Source organism: Notamacropus eugenii, chromosome 2 (assembly GCF_028372415.1).
Source record: "Notamacropus eugenii isolate mMacEug1 chromosome 2, mMacEug1.pri_v2, whole genome shotgun sequence".
NCBI lineage: Eukaryota > Metazoa > Chordata > Mammalia > Diprotodontia > Macropodidae > Notamacropus > Notamacropus eugenii.
In genome coordinates this window covers 228,888,676-228,907,812 of record NC_092873.1, presented here as the reverse complement: position 1 = coordinate 228,907,812, position 19,137 = coordinate 228,888,676, and the positions used below count along the sequence as shown (strand labels likewise).

Here is a 19,137-nt window from a genome sequence, read left to right as displayed (position 1 = left end):
AATTATTTTTTCAGTGAGCTTTTGTTCCTCTTTCAGCATTAAGCCAATTCTTTCTTTTTAAAGTGTTATTTTCTACTGTGTTGTTTGTGCCTCTTTTACCAAGCTGTTAATTCTCTTTCTTGCATCACTCTCATTTCTTTTCTCATTTTTTTTCCTACCACTCATCTCTTTCCTTAAGTCTCCTAGGAATTCTTGCTGATTTTTGGTCCATTTAGCTTTTTCTTTGAAGATTTTCTTGTAGTTATTTTCACATTCTGAGTTTATGGCTTGGTCTTCCTTGCTACTGTGCTAGCTTTTTATGGTAAAGTTCTTTTTGTTGTTGTTTGCTCATTTTTCTAGCCTACTTCTTGACTTTAGACTTTATGTTAAAGTGAGTTCTGCTCACCTGGAGATAGAGAAACACTGTCCCAGTCTTTGGGATGTTTTTTTGGTGCTACTGTTTTCAGAGCAATTTCTGAGGGTCTACAGGTTTTTGGTGCTTCTAAGGTGGTATGAGCTGGGGAGAGGTATGGTCCTCTCTTTCCCTATAGCCACAAGTGCTAGTTCTCACCTCTGTGCTGAAATTAAGACTAGGTACCCTGTTCCCTTGTAACTGACCCCTGGTACTTTTTTCCACCCTGGAATTGTGACCCATAACTGTTTATGGGCAATTCAACAGAGTCCTATGCCCAGTTCCAACTCACCTATAATTTCTTTCTGAGTAGTTCCCTGACCCCCTTCATGCGAGTCCATGAACCTGCTACTACCGTAGCTGCCTCCAAGACCCATTGGCGCTGTTGTTATAAAAAGGTCAGCCCACAATCTGGTGTTACAGACTTCTTCTGTTGACTGCCTAAGTTGTCTTGGGCTGGAAAAAAAAAAAATCTCACCTTGACCTTTTGTTGTTTCTGGTGCTCCATAATTTGATTTGAGGTGTTGCTTTAAAATTATTTGGAGTGGAATATTGGGAGAGTTTGACTGGGTAACTCATTCTACTCTACCGTCTTGATTCCAATAATGATCAGTAGAGAATAATAATAGACCTTTCAAAGGGAGACATATTTATTTATCTACATAGTTTCTGGTAGAGGCTGTGTCTTCACAACAGGTCCAATGTGTTTTGTTTTGTTTTTCTTAAGAGTAAATTTTAAACCAAGCCTTTTTGTTTCCCCTCCCTCCCAAGTTTATTGCACAATGGACTGGAAATCATATTTGATTGACAAGTGTGGAAATGTTCCAAATGCCAAAAAGAATGTGCATGCTAGGCACATTTTGATCATGAAAAGGTTTTTAAAACATGTAAAACTAGTTCTACACAATTGAAATGAAAGTTTAAAAAAATTTAAATCAATAGATGTTATTTTTCCCTGGATACCTAAGCAAAAAGTGCTATGTCTAAAGGAAGGAATTATACATGGGAACAAGGAGAAATGTTACAGAGCTAAAAGGTCATAGATGATAGATTATTATATTCCTTTATATTATCATTAGAGATTGTTCACCTGGATTCCTTTGAAACTTTAAAAATATTTTAATAATAATTTTAATGAATTGATTTTCTTTATAATCCCATATTTTTATTTTATTAAAAACATTATTCTGAGAAGCCATCAACAGTCTTTACCAAATCATCAAGAAGTCTTTGGCTCAAAACAAAAGATTAAAATATTTTGATTTAAAAGTTACATTGCAAATGCTATGCAAACCCTAATGGGATAGTGTCTGTAGTCAGAATGGTCACCTAACATAGCCACTGCATTTAGTACTCAGGACTTAAGGTCAAATATCTCTGGCCTATCTCTTTAAATGTGTCAGTCCTCAGAGACGGTACTACCATATCAACTATTTTCAGTCTATAGAAGACTATACCTCAAAATGCATCATTGCTATAAAAATATTTTGCTGCTATACCTTTCTTTTTCTCTTTTTTTAAAATATCTTTTTAAAATCATTTATTTATATTTAGTTTTCAACAGACATTTCCACAAGATTTTAAGTTCCAACTTTTCTCTCCATATCTCCTCTCCATCTACCCCAAGACAGTATTCATTCTGATTACCACTTCCCACAATCTGCCCTCCCTTGTATTACAGCCCTCTCTTCTCTTATCCCCTTCACCTCCATTTTCTTGTAGGGCAAGAAAGATTTCTATACCCCATTGCCTGTATATCTTATTTTCTAATTGCATGTAAAAACAATTTTTAACATTTGTTTTTAAAACTTGGAATTCCAACCACTCTCCCTTCTTCCCTCCCCACCCATTCCCACTTAGAAGACAAACAATTCAATATAGGTTATACATATGTTGTTATGCAAAACATTTCTTTAACAGTCATACTGTAAAGACTAACTTTATTTCCCTCCATCTTATCCTGCTCCCCCATTTATTCTATTCTCTTTTGACCCTATCCCTCCTCAAAACTGTTTACTTCTACCCCCTCCTCCCATTTGCCCTCCCTTCTATCATCCCCACACCCCACACTTATCCCTCTACCCCCTACTTTCCTGTAGTGTAAGATAGATTTTCATAGCAAATGGAGTGTGCATATTATTCCCTCCTTAAGCCAAATCCAGTAAGAATAAGGTTCACTCTTTCCCACTCACCTCCCTCTTCTTCCCCCCCCATTGAAAAAGCTTTTTCTTGCCTCTTTTATGTGAGAGATAATTTACCTCATTCCGTTGCTTCCTTTTTTCCTCCCAATATATTCCTCTCTCACTTCTTAATTTTATTATTTTTAGATATCATCCCTACCTATTCAACTCACCTTGTGCCCTCTGTCTATATGTATATAATCACTCTGACTACTCAAATACTGAGAAAAGTGTCAAGAGTTACAAATATGATTTTCCATGTAGGAATATAAACAGTTCAACTTTAGTAAGTCCCTTATGATTTCTCTTTCCTGTTTACCTTTTCATGCTTCTCTTGATTCATGTATTTGAAAGTCAGATTTTCTACTTATGTCTGGTCTTTTCATCAAGAATGCTTAAAAATCCTGTATTTCCTTGAACGGCAGTTTTTTTCCCTTAAGTATTATATTCAGTCTTGCTGATTCTTGATTTTAATCCCAGCTCCTATGACCTCTAGAATATCAAATTCCAAGCGCTTCACTCCCTTAGCGTAGAAGCTGCTAAATCCTGTGTTACCCTGATTATATTTCCATAATACTTGAATTGCTTCTTTCTGGCTGCTTGTAATATTTTTTCCTTGATTTAGGAACTCTGGAATTTGGCTGCAATTTTCCTAGGAGTTTTCCTTTTGGGATCTCTTTCAGGAGGTGGTTGGTGGATTCTTTCAATATCTATTTTACCCTCTAGTTCTACAATATCAGAGCAGCTTTCCTTGATAATTTCTTGGAAAATGATATCTAAGCTCCTTTTTTTTTATCATGACTTTCAGGTAGTCCAATATTTTTAAAATCGTCTCTCTTGGATCTGTTTTCCAGGTCAGTTGTTTTTTTCCAATGAGATATTTCTCATTGTCTGCTATTTTTTCATGCCTTTGGTTTGATTTATAATTTCTTGATTGTTCATGAAGTCATTAGCTTCCATTTGCCCTATTCTAATTGTTAAGGAATTTTTTTCTTCAGTGAGCTTTTGGATCTCCTTTTCCATCTGGCCGATTCTGCTTTTTAGGGCATTCTTCTCCTTATTGGCTTTTTGGATCTCTTTTGCCATTTGAGTTACTCTATTTTTTAAAGTGTTATTTTCTTCAGTATTTTTTTTTGGATCTCTTTTAGCAAGTAGTTGACTCATTTTTCATGATTTTCTTGTGTCACTCTCATCTCTTCCCAATTTTTGGTGTACTTCTCTTACTTGATTTCCAAAATCCTTTTTGAGCTCTTCCATGGCCTGAAACTAATTCATATTTTTCTTGGAGGCTTTGGATGTAGGAGCTTTGACTTTGTTGTCTTCTTCTGTTTTCATGCTTTGGTCTTCCTTGTCACCAAAGTACGATTCTATAGTCTGATTCTTCTGGTTTTTGCTCATTTCCCTAGGCATTTCCTTGACTTTTGAGTTCTTTTTCAAGGTAGTTCTCTGGTTGCAGTGGGAGTGGGGGAGGAGGAGTGTGTGTACTTCCAGCTGTTCAATCTCTATACAATCTGTAGCCTAGAGCTCTAGAAACAATAGATGCTGCTGCTGCTGGCTGCAGCTGCTGCCTCAGGCTCCTCCTCTGGGCTCCCCCACCTCCTAAGCTGCCCTGAGGCTAGGACCCAACAATTCTACTCTCTCACACAGGTCCCACAGGTTTTTTCCACTGACCTTCCAATTTGTCTTCAGCATTTTGGGGTCTTGAAGTCTGGAAACCACCACAGGTACCAGAGATTCAGTCCCTCCAAGACCTGCTCAGGTCCTATATGTGCTGGCGTGGCCCACATTGGACTCCTCTCTGCTCCCAGCATGGCACAATAGACACTTCACAGTGATACTCCAGGCTGTCTTGTGCTCTAGATTTGCTTCACTCTGTCATTCTGTTGGTTCTGTAGCTCCAGAATTTGTTCAGTCATTTTTTACAGATATTTGGCTGCATTTGCAGGGAAGAGTGCTAGCAAGTCAGTGCTGTTATTCCACCATCTTGGCTCCACCCCTCTTCTATCTTTCTTTTCCTATATATAATGGATGCTTGTAACTCCCTCCAAAAAAAAAATATATATATATATATATATATAAAAAGTTAACCAAACACTTAGATTTTATGAATCTGTAAAATGAAACAGTAACTAATTCATCTAGTGAATTAAGACTATGAACTCAATGAATATGAATTGCCTAATATTTAGTATAAGCTAACTATTAGCAAGACACATCTACATATGTATGTGTATGTATGTTTCTGTGAGTGTGGGTGTAATCATCTCATTTGATATTCACAACTTTATGAAATGAGTAGTAGTGATATCAGTATCACCATTCTAGAGATGAGGAAAACAAAACTTAAAAAATAAAGTCTAAGTAACTAGCCCAAGATAACTCAGATAAGAAGGGACAAGCCAAGAAATCAAACTGAGATCCTTGAAGTCCTCTTCAACTACTAGGTGGCATCTGTGGTTTGGAAGTCAGATGACAAATATTCATAGTATATTTTGAACTGTTTGGTAAATGGGGTGTACATAAATATTGACATTATGAAGAAAATACTAGCACTCCAACTGGAATTGCTAATGACAACAAAGTCAATGGAAGAGACATAATCCAGGGGGAAAAAAAATCAAATTACACTTTAAATTCAACTGTTTGCCTAAGAATTAACATAAACTATTTAGCTTTCATAAGTTTAATAGCTTTTCAGAAGAAAAAAACACATCTGAAGACTTTGGCCAAAAAAAGATCATGAATTTCAAGTACAAAGGCTGAGAAGAGGTAGAGCAGGGTTGTATGGGGCTTAAGCAGTTGGGTTACAGGGAACTCTAGCTGCAAAATCTTTATGTCAGGATCAATAGAAACAGTTTGCTAAGTATTTTTAAATCCACATGACCTCTCTATAAACTGTAGCTGTAGTCACCAGCTCTTGTAGATAAAGCAAAAATAGTCAGAATAATTGACAGAATTCATATGGGGAGCAGTGCTTGAATCTGATCATTCCTCCTTTGGTGATTCTCATCCTTTTGCCACAAAATACTGCTACTTCTCTAATTTCACCTCCTTTTGCTTCTGATTATGTTTTTCCTTTATTTTTCTACACACAGCTCTCAGCCACATACATAATTGTACTTAATTTCATGAGCTTCTAACAAGGAACCCTAAATTTAGACAATGATGGTTCAATAGGAGCCTGTTGGTTGTTTCATTCCCCCCCCCCCATAACACATGAAATAAAGAGAAATCCTAGTAGCTTTAATTTATATTCATTATTCTTATCATTAAATGCATAATGAGCCAGGGTCCCCAGATGAAACATGTGTATCTATTATAGATACATGTAAAATATTTACATATTTGTTGATAGAACAGAATTTAGAATTCAGTAGTTACTTAAATATATAGAAAATAAAGGAGGTAAGAATACTACAATATTACTAATGGCATTCTTTAAAATGTTATCAGACATTTAATATTTCAAGGAAACAATTGAAATTAATGCTCCCCTCCCCTTTACTAAACTAAGCCTGTCGTTTTCATTCTGTATAAAAATAGAAGCCCAATGTGAATGCAGACTTAGAGGACCTGGACATATGGATTTGGTGTCTACATTGCCCTACATATTTATTGTCAAAATGCAGAGATGAGAATTAATAGAAAAAATGCACTAAAATAATTTCAAAGAAACAGTTATCTTCCCCCAGATACCAGGCAGCCAGTGCCGAGGTTCCTGGCAGAGTAAAGCAGCAGGAGCCAGCTAATGAGGCAAGTCATCCGTTATCATTGCAGTGCTTAGCCTGATTTAGCTATCTGAATCAAAATGACAGATCCAGGAGGAAGGCTCCTGGGAACTTGACTGGAAATGTGATGTTGATAGAACCATGCATTGATCAGTCTAGTGGAGTGCCTCTTGGTCTCCATGCCAACAATGAAAAGAAACAAAAACTCTGGGGTTAAAGGGCATGCTTTAGGAAAACTGATATTGGGCAAGATATTTGCTTTATAAACAGGTTTAGTTAAACATTGAAATAAGCTTCGTGCCCCGAACAACTCAGGGCTTCTCAACACATAAGGGGTTTTATAATGTAATTTCAGCTTGTCAGGAACAATTTTCCTCTTTCCCTTTAGGATTACTTATAAATTTAGCTTTTGCAGCTATAACCCATGTCATTGGTTGCTTATTAACTTTATTCCAGTGTGAAAACAGAGAAAGTTTAACTCATTCAGTACCATGGTAGGCTTGCTATTCCCCAAAGCCAGAAGACAGCTGTTTTTACAGGGTATTTGACATGCTAGACATGAATTTAAGAGACTCGATAAAAGAGGTACTAAAAATAAGAAAAAGAAAGACTCTAAATTACCTGGAGGGAATACTTGCTGTTGACAAATAGTTCTGTCTGTTAGCTCTCTGGTAGGGATAGATTTTTGATATTTTTGATCAGTAGTCTTGACAGGTTTTTCTTGTTATGGGCAAACTACTAATGTTCTCAATCCAAGAATAAGGGATACTTTAAAATCTATAGATGATGAGGGAGGGATCATCCTTTCAAGGATATGACAACTTACTATTTAAGCCCTTTCCATCACAAAGATAAGAACAGAAGATGAGCTTTGAACAAAATGGTTTCAGCGTAGCTGTCCCAGTTATCATAACAGTAAGTAAGCACAAAAAGGCATCTTATATATTGTATATTATATTTTATATCTTATTACACCATATCTTCCATAGGATAGGTCTGATTTATTTTAATCTAAAGAGAAACAAGGTACACAGAGATTCTGATATTCTCCTAGACTTCCTGATATGGATACAGGTATCTGAGTTAGGATTTTAACAGATTATTTAACAGTATTCCAGATGTGGTATTCTTTACAATCTCCTTAGAAGCTTTAGCTTAAAATGGCTTGGTCTATAAGCAAATGAAATCAGCACCTATGAGAAATCAAAGTGGTATTACCTCTAGATTCTAGTCTAAAAGTCTTGCTTCCTTTTCCTCAGCTCCATATTCTGATTTCAGTCTCTATGCCTTTGGGCAGGTTAGCCCTCATGCCTAGAATGCCCTCCTCATCACATCTTACTCATGAAGTCTCTAGCTTTGGGAAGCAGAGTCAAGATGGCAGAGTAGAATGATGGACCTGCTTTAGCTCTCCTCCCATAGCCCATAAAATACCTGTAAAAAATGATTCTAAACAAATTCTGGAGCAGCAGAAGCTACAAAATGACAGAGTGAAGCAGATTTCCAGCCCAAGACAGCCTTGAAGGCCAACTGGAAGGGTCTATCACACAGAGTTCAGAGCAGAATGGAGACCAGCCCAGCATGAGCTGTGTGACACAGACAGGACTGAACAGACTTCAGGACACGGAATCATGTGGTTCCCAGATTTCTCAACCCACAAATGCCAAAGACAGGTTCAAAGGTTAGAAAAAGGCTCTTTCACTTCTGTGAGAGGGGAGTGAGGTCCACCCCAGCCCTGGCCCATGGGTGGTGGCAGCCACCACAGCAGTAGCATCCACTTTTGGAGCCCTTGACCTAAAGACCTTGGGGGAATTGAGCAACTGATCTGAGTCTCAGTCTTGAACACCGGTCCTGGGCTGAGGAGAAGCACTGGCATAGCAGAGCTAGTGGTGGCTGTGGAGAGGGAATCTCACTCCCACTCCAAGGACAGAAAAGAATGCCTGTGGTTGCTCACAGACAAGAGTGCCAGGCAGGAGAGGAGTAAACTCCTTTCCCTTAATTGCTCCACCTTGGAGAAACTGAGAACTTACAGGTCCCTAGAGATATTTCTGAGAACAGCTGCACAAAACCACTAAAGGCTACAGTAATATAGCCTCCACTTGACAAAGGACTCAAAAATCAAGTAACTGACTGCGAAAATGTCCCAAAAGGGGAAAAATAAGACCATAGAAGGTTACTTTCTTGGTGAAAAGGTATTTTCTTCCATCCTTTTGGATGAGGAAGAGCAAAGCATACAATCAAAGGAAGACAGCAAGGTCAAGGTTTCCAAAAATATTCAATGGTCATAGGTGATGGAAGAGTTCAAAAAGGATTTTGAAAATCAAGTAAGAGAGGCAGAGGAAAAATTGGGAAGTGAAATGAGAGCAATGCAAGAAAATCATGAAAAGCCAGTTAACTACTTCCTAAAGTAGACCCCAAAAAATGGTGAAGAAAATAACACCTTTAAAAATAGATTCACCCAAGTTGAAAAGAGGTACAAAAAGCCAGTTAGGAGAAGAATGCTTTAAAAAGCAGAATCTGCCAAAGGGAAAAGACATTTGAAAAGCTCATTGAAGAAAACAGTTCTTTAAAAATTAGAATGGAGTGGATGAAAGCTAATGACTTTATAAGAAACCAAGAAATTATAAAACAAAACCAAAAGAATGAAAAAAAAATAGAAGATGATGTGAAATATGTCATTGGAAAAACAACTGACCTGGAAAATAGATCCAGGAGAGATAATTTAAAAGTATTGTTCTACTTTAAAACCATTATAAAAAAAAGAGCTCAGTCATCATTTTTCCAAGAAATTATCAAGGAAAATTGTCTTGATATTCTAGAACCAGAGGTCAAAATAGAAATGGAAAGAATTCACTGATCACCTCCTGAAAGAGATCCCAAAATGAAAACTCCTAGGAATGTTGCAGCCAAATTCCAGAATTCCCAAGTCAAGGAGAAAATATTGCAAGCAGCCAGAAAGAAACAATTCAAGTATTGTGGAAACAAAATCAGGCTAACACAGGATTTAGCAGTTTCTACATAAAGGATGGGAAAGCTTGGAATGTAACATTCCAGAGGTCAAAGAACATAGGATTAAAACCAAGAATTATCTACCCAAATGGAATTTCAATGAAATAGAGGACTTTTAAGCATTTTTGTTGAAAAGACTAGAGCTGAATAGAGAATTGGACTTTCAAATACAGGAATCAAGAGAAAGATGAAAAGATAAACGGAAAGAGAAGCCTTAAGGAACACATTAAAGATGAGCTGTTTATATTCCTAAAATAAAGAAAGAAAGAAAGAAATGAAATAAAGTCCCTAGCTTTTTTCAAAGCTCTGCTCAAGTTGCATGTCTTTCAGGAAGTCCAGCCTGATCCTTCCAGGTGTTACTGTTTTCCCTTGGGAATACAGACATACACATATACAAAGATATAGCTTAATTTTCACTTTATATTTTGTGTCATTCTATAGAATTTAAGTTTCTTGATGCCAGGAACACTTTCATTCCCTCTTTTCGCCCTTCTCCAGCACCTAGAACGTATGTGGCACCAAGAAAGCACTTAAGAAATGATTATTAAATAAAATAATAAATGAATGATATCATCTTCTTTCAGTCTCTTTCTCTCATTTGTATTAAATAGATACTCAAGTTATTCAGGCTACTAATCTCAGTGATATTTACTCTATTTTTCAGTATGACTAGCACTTTTGTTTCAGCTGGAATTGGCAGTAAATAAACAACTGATAAGTTCCCTTAATTTTTTTCAAAAAATTTGCATCTACTTTTGGACTATATGTGCTGAAATTGAGGTTAAAGCTGAACACTGGAAAATGAAGAATACATTTTTTAAGTGTTTCAAATATATTCTCTTTGCCTAGACTTTGTTGCACAGTGTCTCTCATAGTTCTTCCACTATCACCACCACCCATACCCTTCACCAGTGAGCACAGATCAATAATCACTTGCATTAAGTAATATGTTGCCCATTATACATTTGATGTTTATTTATTATTGCATTTTGTTAATACTATACATTTAACTTTTGTGAGCTATTAATGAGATGTTACCTTTCACAGATCCTAAGTACTTTTATGCTTTCGTACTTTGATGGAATTGTAATCTCATTGATGTCTACATTCCCTCAGATGTTGAGGTGGCACACACACACACACACACGCACACACACACACACACACACAGATTGAGAACTCCCAACCGCAAGGATTCTGTATTGTAAAATACCTAGAAAATGGTGATCAAATACCTGAACTGCCACCTTTCAAAGCTACCAGTTTCACAATGGTCAACTCTATTTTTTTTGGAAGGAAAGAAAGGAGGAAGAGAGGGAAGGAGGGAAAGAAAGAGGAGAAGCAGGATGAGGGAGAAAAGGAGGAGGAGGAGAAGATGAATGAATGAATAAATGAATGAACAAATAAAAAAAGAAGAAAATTAGCAGCAACATTGGGTGAGGTTTGGAACAGATGCTAACTCAATTCATATCTTGAAATTCAGTGTAGCATCCAAGGTTCCATGTTTTGGAGAATGGAGATGAATGGATAGGAGCAGTAGATATTCTCTACATTCTAAAGAGGTTGTTGTGGGATTTTTTTTGTTTGTTTTGGTTTTGTTTTCTTTTTAATGTACAGCAAATCAGGATGAAACTAACGTACCTTGAAAGTATGGGTACCAGAAGTGGCTGTGGGCTTCCTCAAGCTTTCCTATTTACCACTCAATTTTTTTTTTCAGTTATGAATTGCTTCCCTCACTCCTACCCCTCCTCCACCCATTGAGAAGGAAAAACATGTTATTCATTATACAAATAACATCATGAAAAACATATTTCCACATTAGCCATGTTGAAAAAGGCAAGAAAAATAAAGTGAAAGAAAACATGTTTCAATCTGCCTTTTTCATCTTTGTAGTTATTGTGGGTCACTGTGCTGATTAGAGTAGCTAAGTCTTTTACACTTGACCATTGTTACAACATTACTATTATCATTCTCCTAGTCCTCACCTCAGTTTACATCAGCTCTTATAAGTCTTTCCATGTGCTTCTGAAATCATTTTGCTTGTCATTTCTTATAACAACACAATATTATTCCACCAAAATCGTATACCATAACTTGCTCAGCCATTTCTCAATTGATGTGAAGCCTCTCAATTTCCAATTCTTAGCCACCACAAAAAAAGCTGCTATAATTTTTACATGTGGGAACTTTTCCTTTTTCTTTGATCTTTTTCTGGTACATCCCTAATAGTGATATTGCTGGATCAAAGAGCATGTACAACTTTATAGCCCTTTGGCAGTATTTCCAAAGTTTTCTACAAAATGGATGGACCTGTCCACAACTTCACCAACAATGCATTAATGTCCCTATTTTTCAACCTGTCCCCCTAACTTTTGTCCTTTTTCTTTTTTGCTGTGTTAATGAATCTAGTGAATGTGAGATGGCATCTCAGAGTGATTTCAATTTAAATTTCTTCAGTTAATAGTGATTTAGAACTTTTTTCATATTTTCATATTGACAAATTTGTTTTTCCTCTGAAAACTACCAGTTCATATTCTTTGATAAATTATCAGTTTGAAAATTGCTCTTGGAGCCAAGATGGCCAAGTAAAAAGATGCATATACTCTAGCACTTCCCCCACAAAATACTTGTAAAAAATTACTCTCAACAAATTCTAGAGCAGCAGAAGCCACAGAACAATGGAGTGAAAGAGATTTCCAGCCAAAGGTAATCTGGAAGGCCAATAGGAAAGGTCTATCTCATGTGACAATGAGCAGAGCAGAGCCCAGTCCTGGCCACATGGCACTGGGAGGAAGAGGACCTGAACAGACCTCCATGGCAGAACTCTCAGCAGGGTGGGTCCCAGATCCCTCAACCCACAAGTGATAAAGAAAGCTCCAAAGGTCAGTGTGGGAGGCCTTTCCCAGCTGGGCAAGAGGGGAATGGGGTTCCCATAGCACTGGCCCCAGGCAGAGGCAGCAGCAGCAGTGGGTGGGTCCATTGTCCAGGCAGCTCCAGTTAAAGCCTCTGGTGGTATTGAGTAGCTGATCTGAACCTCAACCCTTGCCCCCACCCAAAATCCATGGAGGAATTGAGCAACTGATCTGAATCTCAGCCTTGAGTACAATCTTGGGGGTAGGAGGAGCCCTAGGACCTTCCTCTTGACAAAGGATTCAGAAGTAAAGTAACTGGCTGGGAAAATGCCCAAAAAAAGGAAAAAAAAATAAGACCATAGAAGATTACTTTCTTGGTGAACAGTTATCTCCTTCCATCCTTTCAGATGAGGAAGAACAAGGCATACTGTCAGAGGAAGTCAAGGCCTCTGTCTCCAGTTCCTCCAAAATGAATATGAAATGGGCTCAGGCCATAGAAGAACTTTTAGGGTTAAGGTTAGGGTTAGTCAGGAGCCTGCTAAAGGAGAACCAACAAAATGCTAAAAATAACACCTTTAAAAAGAGGCTAACTCAATTGGAAAAAGAGGTCCAAAAAACCAATGAGGAGGAGGCTTTAAAAAGCAGAATTAGTCAAATGGAAAAGAAGATTCAAAAGCTCACTGAACAAAATAGTTCTTTAAAAGAGAGAATCAAGTTCAGGGAAGCTGATGATTATAACATAAACCAAGAAGTTAGAAAACAAAACCAAAAGAATGAAAAAAGTAGAAGATAATGTGTAACATCTCATTGGAAAAACAACTGACCTGGAAAATAGATGCAGGAGACACAATTTTAAAATTATGAGAGTACTTGAAAGCCATGATCAAAAAAAGAGCCTAGAATTATCTTTCATGAAATTATCAAGGAAAACCACCCCGACATTCTAAAACCAGAGGGCAAAATAAATATTGAAGGAATCCACCAATCACCTCCTGAAAGAGACCTTAAAAAGGAAAGTCCTAGGAATATTGTGGCCAAATCTCAGAGTTCCCAGGTCAGAGAGAAAGTATTGCAAGCAGCTAGAAAGAAACAATTTGAGTATTGTGGAAATACAATCAGGATAACAGGAGATCTGGCAGCTTCTACTTTAAGGGATCAAAAGGCTTGGAATAGGATATTCCAGATGTCAAAGGAACTGAGATTAAAACCAAGAATCACCTACCCAGCAAAACTGAGTATACTACTTCAAAGGAATAAATGGTTATTCAATGATATAGAGGACTTTCAAGCATTCTTGATGAAAAGACCAAAACTGAGGAGAAAATTTGACCTTCAAACACAAGAATCAAGAGAAGCATGAAAAGGTAAACAGGAAAGAGAAATCATAAAGGACTTTCTAAAGCTGAACTGTTTACATTCCTACATGGGAAAATAATATTTAAAACTCTTGAGACTTTTCTCAGTTTTGGGGTAGGTAGAGGGATTATACACACGCATGCGCACACACACACAGCATATAGGTTGTGTTGAATCAGAAGAGATGATATTCATAAATGAATAAAAAATAATTGAGGGGCAAAGGAGGAAAATACTGGGAGGAGAAAGGGAGAATAGAATGGGGCAGGCTATAACTCATAAAAGAGATAAGAAAAATATTGTTCAATGGAGGAGAAAAAGGAGAAGGTGAGAGGGGAAAAGTAAAGCTTAATCTCTTCACATAGGGCTTAAGGAGGGAATAACATGCTCACTAAATTTGGTCTGAAAATCTATCTTATACTACAGCAAAGTAGAGGTGGAGGACACAAGTGGGGTGAGGGGGATGATAGAAGGGAGGGCAAATGGGAAAAGGGAGTAACTAGAAGTAAACACTTTTGGGAAAGGACAAGGTCAAATGAGAGAAAAAAAGAGGGGACAGGGTAGGATACAGGGCAATATAGTTAGTATTACACAACATGATTATTATGGAAGTCTTTTGCAAAACGAGACATATATAGCCTGTATTGAATTGCCTGGCTTCTCAGTGGGGATGGGGAGGGAGGGAGGGAGGGAGAGAAGTTGGAGTTCAAAGTATTAAAAATGAATGCTGAGAATTATTATTGCCTGTAACTGGGAAATAAGAAATACATGTAATGGGGTATAGACATTTATTTTGCCCTACAACAAAAGAGAGAAGATGGGGATAAGGAAAGGGTCGAGTGTGATAGAAGGGAGGGTAGATTGGGGCAAGGGGTAAACTGAATGCAAGGTATTATGGGGTGGGGGAGGGGAGAGATGGGGAGAAAATTTGGAACTCAAAATTTTGTGGAAATGAATGTTGAAATCTAAAAATAAATAAATAAATAAATACCAAAAAAAGAAGCATAAAATTGCTCTTATTTGGCTCAGTTCCCTTAATAAGTGAGACCTTTTATCAGTGAATCTTACTGTATTTTTCCCTCCAGTTTTTACTAGCACAGGTTTTGGAACCCATAAAAGGCATATCAGATTTAAGGACTAGCTGAGAGGAAACAGCAGCTCGTTACAGTTAGGAACAAAAGAAGTGGCTAATCCATTAGCTTTTTCCAGATTACCACCTTTAATCTGAGGCAAATTTATGGTCGTTCAGGCTCCCTGGAGAATTATTTGTCATTTTCTGTTGAATGGAATAAAAATTCCCTTTAGTTCTCCCTTTCTGCCAATTCCAAAAGCATCATGAATACATTGTCAGGATGAAGACAGGGCCTTGTAGTTAAATCTCTTTTCCTGAAGACTGATGTTCAATATTAGGATCACACTTAGCACCATACCTGGAACATAGTAGGTGTTATATTGATCCTTATTCCCTTCCCTTCACTTCTTTATCACAATGTACTTCACAGGTGGTGATCAAATGTGAATGCAAAGTAGTCGGAAGCAGGATGACTGACCTCCTTTGAGATATTGTATAAAATTTATTGGGGCTGTAGTCTTTCATAGAAAGGTTTTAGTTATCCATGAGCTGTGGTATACTGAGGCTTAGAACTAAATTACTGTCCTGGACAATTTGAAATTGCTAAAGGAAACTATCATCATCCCAAATATGAGTGTAATTAGGAATATTCTAATTCATACTCATACAGAACTTCTATGTTTACAATGTGCTTTCCTCAAAATAACACTATGATGTAGGCAGTGCAATTATGCTCATGTTATGTCTATTTTGTTGAGAAAACTGAGTTTTGGGAACTTCAGTAACTTGCACCTAGCCATGTAATTAGGGTCAATCACTAATGCGCCATTTTCAAACTGAAGTGACTTCTTTTATTTTGAATGACTTCTTAAGAAATATCTTCTTGAAATTGCTCTATTCCTATCTCCATATTTTCTTTTAAGGAATACTGATGTTCTTGTTCTCTCTTTATTGTATGCTTTCTCTGAACTGCAAGGGCTTCATTCTTTCCTCTATAACCTATTTAACCAATGGTTTCACATCTCCTCTATCCAAAGAGCCATTTTGATTTCCCCTGTTCTTTTTCCCCTTCCCCCTTCCTCTCACCTCTTCTTTTATAATGCTGTTGGACAGAATAATATGCTACTGTTCCCTCTAGTTCTCTGAAAGCTTAATAGATCTATTATTCTTGGAGTATATACTCAAGTGATAAATTAAAAATCCACATAAAAAATTGTTGGAATATACATAATTTGAATTGCAGCCTGGTCTCTCACATGTATCATCAATTCTAAAAAAACCCAACACTACAATCAAGTATGATTTGATGCTGTGAATATACATAGCATGTCAAACATACCCAACCTTTTTCATATTGAGACATCTGTGCAACACCAAAGGCTGGTGGATTCGGTTTTACTCTAGCCCTGTGTACATCTGGAGTAATGGATGGAAAGGACCCAATCTTTCCAATTTTCCAGTTCTGCTGCAGTAACTATAGAGGCTAATTTACCACTTAGAGTAGGGAAAATGCAAATAAACTGACACAAAAATCTGAGGATAAATTAATGTATCCCTTGATGTGTAAAGAAAATAAGTGACTCATCTCTTAAACCTCCTTTTAAGGACAAGAACGATGGAAAATTAAATGCAAAGCCAAGATACAAGAGAAAAGCCAGGAAGTTGCCTGAGCACTCCCCAGTTTCTATCAGAAATCAAGCTTCTATAAGCTTTCTGGAGCAAAAGAACCTACAAAAAAGAAAGAGTGAAAAAATTTTTCTAGCTTAAGATAACTTAGAAAAACTTCAGGAAAGGTCTGTGTCACTTGGTAAAAAGGGGATCACAGCTCAGTACATATGATGTGCAGGTAAGTTAGAAGGAGGCTCTTAATCACAACACAGATTAAAAACCTAGGACCCCCCCCCCCCCCCCCCAGTCCTGGTTCAGCAGGTTAGTGGCACAGCAGGCCAGCTGTAAGACCTCCAGCTTCATCACAGAAGACAAATTATCACCCCTGGAGCCCCCAGAACAGCAGACCCAGATAAGCTGAGTGATCCCAGTGCAGTGGGCAAACTGCCAGCACTTAAGGCCTCAGTGCCTAATGCCAGTGAATCAACCCCTGGCCATAAGCACAAAAATCTTAGGACAATGCCCCTATGCTCCAGTAGCAGAGGTCAACTTAAAAAGTCACAAAATATGCTAAAAATGAGTAAAAAAACAGAAAATAGCCCTGACTGTAAGAAGGTGATATGGCAACAGAAAAGATCAAAGCACAAAATTAGAAGAGGACAACAATGTTAAAATGCCTACATGTGAAGCCACAAAGGGGAAGATGAATTGGTCTCAAGAGCAAAAAGACTTCTTGGAAAAGGTCAAAAAGGAATTAAAAAAAGGGAGATAGAAGCAAAATTAGGAAAAGAAATTAGAGGTATGTGAGGGAGAGTCAACAGCTTAGAAAAGAAAGGATAAAAACTGAATGAAGAAAACAATTCCTTAAAAAATACAATTGGCCAAATGAAAAAAATAATCCATTGAAGAAAACAACTCCTTTAAAAGTAGAATTGGCCAAATGGAAAAGGAGGTACAAATGAAAGCTGAAGAAAATAATTTCTTTAAAATTAGAAGGGGCAAGTGGAAGCTAATGACTCTGTAAAACATGAAGAAGCACTCAAACAGAGAAGCAGAGCCAAGGTGGCACAATAGAGGAAGAGATTCCCTAGAGCTCTCCCCCAAAGCCTTCCAAATACTTTGACAAAATGACTCTTAACAAATTATAGAGCAGTAGAACCTACAAAAAGATGGATTGAAATAAATTTCCAGTTCAAAACAACTTGGAAGATCAGCAAGAAAGGTCTATTGTGCCAAGGTGAGAAAGGAGCATAGGCCAGCATAGGCCAAGCCAACAGAGTTTCTGCCACAGCAAATCAGGAGCAGACCTTGGGAGTGATTAAGAAAACAGTGGTAGGGGTAGGAGCAACTATAGCAGAAGCATCTACTTCCATATCTGCCAGTCCAGGGTTTTTTTTGCTAGCACTGAGGCAGGGCTATGTTGCCTATACTTGGATCCTGGTGGTAGTCCTGGGTGGCAGTCCCTAAGCAACAAGTAGAACTAGCAGAGCAAAGATAACAGTCACAGTGGAATTGTGGAACCTCCCCTTAGTTTCAAAGAAGAAAAGTGTTTGTAGTAGCTCACAGAGCACCAGGCCAGGGGAGTAGAAAACACCTCTCTTTAGATTATACCACCTTTGAAGAGATAACTTACAAATCCCTGTAAATATCTCTGAAACCAGCTGCACAAAGCCCTTGAAGCTTGGGATAGTGTGACCTCCACTTTGGAAGTAGAGGTCAACTTTTACAAAGAGTTAAAAAATCAAGTAATAGGCTGGGGAAAAGAGCAATCAATGAGGAAAAAACCAAACAACTATGACAGGGAAGATCAAAATACAAACTCAGAAGAACACAATAAAATCAAAACTCTTACATCCAAAGCCCCCAATAAAAATGCAAATTGGTCTCAGGTCATGGAAGAACTCAAAAAGGATTTTGAAAATTAAGTAAGAGAGGGAGAGGAAAATTTGGGAAGAGAAATTAGAGTGATGCAAGAAAATCATGAAAAACAAGTCAACAGCTTGTTAAAGGAGACCCTCCAAAAATACTGAAGAAAATAACACCTTAAAAAGTAGACCAACCTAAATGGCAAAAGAGGTCCAAAAAGCCAATGAGGAGAAGAATGCCTTAAAAAGCAGAATTAGCAAAATGGAAAAGGAGGTCCAAAAGCTCACTGAAAAAAATAATTTCTTAAAAATTAGAATGGAGCGAATAATGTTCTCTATCTCCTGTTTAGTCATAAATTCTTGTCCTCTCCATAGATCTGACAGGTAAACTATTTCTTTCTCTTCTAATGTGCTCATAGTTTCACCCTGTATGTATAAATCATGTACCATTTTGACTTTATCTTGGTATACTGTAAAATATGTTGAGCTATGCCTAGTTTCTGCCATACTATTTTCCAGGCTTCCCAGCATTTTTGTCAAATAGTGGGTGCTAATCTGAGAAGAGATAGCGAACATTATGAAATGCAAAATAGATAATTTTGATTATATTAAAATTAAAAGATTTTGCAGAAACAAAACCAAATGCAAACAAGATTAGATGGAAAGTAGAACCCTTAGAAACAATCTTTACAGGAAGTATTTCTGATAAAGGTTTCATTTCTCGAATATATAGAGAACTGAACCAAATTTACAATAATAGAGACATTTTTCAATTTTAAATGGTCAAAATATATCAACAGATAGTTTTATAGCAGCTCTTTTTGTGGTAGTAAAGAATTAGAAATTGAGGGGATGCCCTTCAATTGGGAAATGTTTGAACAAGTTGTATTATATGATTGCAATGGAGTATTATTTTGTTCTAAGAAGGTGATTTCAGAAAAAGCTTGAAAAACTTACATGAAGTGAAGCTGAGTGAAGTAGGCAGAGCCAGTAGAACACTGTACTCAGTAACAGCAGTAGTGTATAATAAGCAACTGTGATAGACTTGGACCTTCTCAGCAATATAATGATGTAAGAAA

General features: G+C 37.3%; 1 pseudogene; it reads left to right on the top strand.

The window, feature by feature from the left end:
• Positions 1-720: 720 nt before the first annotated feature.
• LOC140522945 (phospholipid phosphatase 2 pseudogene) overlaps positions 721-19,137 on the top strand; it is a 33,992-nt pseudogene continuing 15,575 nt past the window's right edge.